The sequence below is a fragment of the Carassius carassius genome, chromosome 16 (genome assembly GCF_963082965.1).
Source record: "Carassius carassius chromosome 16, fCarCar2.1, whole genome shotgun sequence".
Classification (NCBI taxonomy): Eukaryota; Metazoa; Chordata; class Actinopteri; order Cypriniformes; family Cyprinidae; genus Carassius; species Carassius carassius.
The window spans coordinates 33,225,851-33,230,479 of record NC_081770.1 but is presented as its reverse complement, the minus strand read 5'-3'; positions in this window follow the sequence as shown (position 1 = coordinate 33,230,479).

Below are 4,629 nucleotides of genomic sequence, written 5' to 3'. Positions count from 1 at the left end.
ACCTGTGGAGAGAAAAGGAGAGAGAGAGTGAATAACACGAGGAGGAATAGAGCGAACCCTGTACTTACAGTACGCTGTGTCCAGCCCAGAGGTGAGAGCCTTTCAAAGCAAACTAACTGTGCTATTGTGCCCAAGTTGATACCTGTGGAGAGAAAAGGAGAGAGAGAGTGAATAACACGAGGAGGAATAGAGCGAACCCTGTACTTACAGTACGCTGTGTCCAGCCCAGAGGTGAGAGCCATTCAAAGCAAACTAACTGTGCTATTGTGCCCAAGTTGATACCTGTGGAGAGAAAAGGAGAGAGAGAGTGAATAACACGAGGAGGAATAGAGCGAACCCTGTACTTACAGTACGCTGTGTCCAGCCCAGAGGTGAGAGCCATTCAAAGCAAACTAACTGTGCTATTGTGCCCAAGTTGATACCTGTGGAGAGAAAAGGAGAGAGAGTGGGTAACACGAGGAGAGACTGAGGAAACCTGTACTTACGCCGCTGCCTGTGGAGAAAGAGAAAGCGAGTGAGCACCCAAGGAACGAACTGTGTGAACCAGTACTTACTGTGAGCTGTAATCAGCGAAGAGGTGAGAGCAAAACCAAGCTGAATTAACTGTGCCTGTGTGTCCCAGCCGTTGCCTGTGGAGAAAGAGAAAGAGCGTGAGCACCCAAGGAACGAACTGTGTGAATCAGTACTTACTGTGAGCTGTAATCAGCGAAGAGCCGTTACCTGTGGAGGAAGAGAAAGAGAGTGGGCACCTCGAGAACGAACTGTGTGAACCAGTACTTACCGTGAGCTGTATTCAGCGAAGAGGAGGAAGAAGGAGGGCGCTACGGATACCTAAGACTCAGGCCGGGGCCCGAGCCCCACGCCCCGGATCCCCGTGGCCCCCTTGCTCCCTGACCTCTTCCCGGCTATAGCCCAATCTGGAGGGCCGAGTCAGAGTTTAGTTTTAATTGCCCTTTCCCTATTCCCCAAGCTATTTTTAAATATTTAAATAAAGATTGTTTTATCACTTACTTGTTCTCGTGTTGTTTGGCCATTGGGTCGGGTTTGGGGACCTCCTCGAGGTGGAAGTTGAGAAGGGGTGTGGCTTAGTTAAAGCATAGCCAGCCCCTGGGTGTGACACTCACTCATACAAGTAAGAGGAAGGAATAGGCCTAAACAGAATAATAAGAATTATCTCTCCACTCTTCATTTCATACTCTGGAATATTTGGCCTTAAGTGGTTTTCTGGCCTTCACACCTGAGTGAACCTGGTGATAAACACAGAATTACTGAGCATCTACTCATTATCTTCACTTCAGTTTTGTTGTATTCTATCTGTTGTTTGTTGTTAAACAGTAGTAGTATTATTTGTTTAGCTAACTTTTAGCTAGCCAGCCTGAGTAAAACATGTAAACAAACGCCTAACTTAGTTTTTATTTCAATTAAATAAATGTTCTGTATTTTAGTTTATGTTTCAGTTTATAGTATCTGTTATATACAAACCCAATTCCAAAAAAGTTGGGATACTGTACAGATTGTGAGTTAAAAGGAATGGAATATTTGAACATATCAAATATTGAAAGTGAGACATTTTGAAATGGTATGCCAAATATTGGCTCAGGAATATTTCAAGAAAACATTGTCTGTGAACACAATCCACCGTGCCATTTACCGTTGCCGGCTAAAACTCTATAGGTCAAAAAAGAAGCCATATCTAAACATGATTCAGAAGCGCAGGCATTTTCTCTGGGTTAAGGGTCATTTAAAATAATAATAATAATAATTTCTTACATTTATATAGTTCTTTTCTAGCAACTCAAAGCGCTTAACATAGTCAGGGGGTATCTCCTCATCCACCACCAGTGTGCAGCATCCACCTGGATGATGCGACGGCAGCCATATTGCACCAGAACGCCCACCACACACCAGCTTACTGGTGGAGAGGAGACAGAGTGATGAAGCCAATCAGTAGACATGGGGATTGTTTTATATATATATATATATATATATATATATATATATATATATATATATATACAGATCGCTTACAGATCCCTGGAGCTGTGCGAAGTCCCTTCATGCTTCAAACGCTCCACCATCATCCCCATCCCCAAGAAACCCAAAATTACAGGACTAAATGACTACAGGCCTGTGGCTCTAACGTCTGTAGTCATGAAGTCATTTGAAAAACTGGTGCTGGCCCACCTGAAGGACATCACTGGACCCTTGCTAGATCCTCTTCAGTTTGCCTACAGAGCAAACAGGTCTGTGGACGATGCAGTAAACATCGGACTGCATTATGTTCTGCAACACCTAGACAGACCGGGAACCTATGTGAGGATCCTGTTTGTGGACTTCAGCTCTGCCTTCAACACGATCATGCCAAACCTCCTCCTGCCCAAACTAACTCAGCTCTCCGTGCCCACCTCCGTCTGTCAGTGGATCAACAGCTTCCTGACAGACAGGCAGCAGCTAGTGAGACTGGGAAAATACACATCCAGCACCCGTACAATCAGCACCGGAGCTCCCCAGGGCTGTGTTCTCTCCCCACTGCTCTTCTCCCTGTACACTAACGATTGCACATCTAAGGACCCCTCTGTCAAGCTCCTGAAGTTTGCAGATGACACCACACTCATCGGCCTCATTCAGGACGGTGACGAGTCTGCTTACAGACAGGAGGTTAAAGAGCTGGCTGTCTGGTGCACTCTCAACAACCTGGAGCTTAACACGCTCAAAACAGTGGAGATGATTGTGGACTTCAGGAGAAACCCCCCTGCACTCCCCCCACTCACCATCATGAACAGCACTGTGACTGCAGTGGAGTCATTCAGGTTCCTGGGCACCACTATCTCTCAGGACCTGAAGTGGGACATTCACATTGACTCCATTGTGAAAAAGGCCCAGCAGAGGTTGTACTTCCTTCGCCAGCTGAGGAAGTTTAACCTGCCACAGGATCTGCTGAAACAGTTCTACTCCACCATCATCGAATCCATCCTCTGCACTTCAGTAACTGTCTGGTTCAGTTTAGCTTCTAAATCTGACCTCAGAAGACTACAGAGGGTAGTCCGGACTGCTGAGCGAATTATCGGTACAACCCTCCCATCTATTCAAGAACTGTACTTATCCAGAGTGAGCAAAAGGGCTGTTAAAATCACTCTGGACCCCTCACATCCAGCACACTCCCTCTTTGAACTGTTGCCATCTGGTCGACGCTACAGAGCACTGAGCACCAGAACGACCAGACACAGGAACAGTTTCTTCCCTCAGGCAATCCATCTTATGAACAGCTGATAATAACTGTGGGACACACTACACTATTTATATTTATATACACTACACTTTTTATCCAACACACATACTTAGCGTACACGTAAATCTTTTGCACATAATATACATGTACATACATGGAACACACTATACTACTTATATTTATATTTATATACACATACACTTATTTATCCAACACACATACTTAGCGTACACGTAAATCTTTTGCACATAATATACATGTACATACATGGAACACACTATACTACTTATATTTATATTTATATACACATACACTTATTTATCCAAACACACATACTTAGCGTACAGTTAAAATTTTTCCACATAATATACATGTACATACATAATGCTCATTGTGTTTTTATATTTTTATTTTTAACATTTTGTACTTCTTCTTTGTACGTGAAAATGTAATTTGGTGTTTATGTATGCATTTTGTGTGCTTTGGCTGCTACCTTGGCCAGGTCTCTCTTGTAAAAGAGATTCTGAATCTCAATGGGACCTCCTGGTTAAATAAAGGTATAATAAAAGCTCATTCTGATTCTGATTCTGATATATATATATATACATATATATATATATATATATATATACATATATATATATATATATATATATATATATATATATATATATATATATATATATATATATGTATGGCTCAGCCCTGCTTAGCTTCAGTGGGTAACCAGTCTTGGGCTCCCGGGTGATATTGCTGCCGGCAAAGTGGAAAACTGTTCTGTGGTCAGACGAATCAAAATTTGAAATTCTTTTTGGAAAACTGAGACGCCATGTCATCTGGACTAAAGAGGACAAGGCCAACCCAAGTTGTTATCAGCGCTCAGTTCAGAAGCCTGCATCTCTGATGGTATGGGGTTGCATGAGTGTGTGTGGCATGGGCAGCTTGCACATCTGGAAAGGCACCATCAATGATGAAAGTTTTATCCAAGTTCCAGAACAACATATGCTCCCATCCAGACGTCGTCTCTCTCAGGGAAGACCTTGCATTTTCCAACATGACAATGCAAGACCACATACTGCATCAATTACAACATCATGGCTCCATAGAAGAAGGATCCGGGTACTGAAATGGCCAGCCTACAGTCCAGATCTTTCACCCATAGAAAACATTTGGTGCATCATAAAGAGGAAGATGTGACAAAGAAGACCTAAGACAGATGAGCAACTAGAAGCCTGTATTAGACAAGAATGGGACAACATTCCTATTCCTAAACTTGAGCAACTTGTCTCCTCAGTCCCCAGACGTTTGCAGACTGTTATAAAAAGAAGAGGGGATGCCACACAGTGGTAAACATGGCCTTGTCCCAACTTTTTTGAGATGTGTTGATGCCATGAATTTTG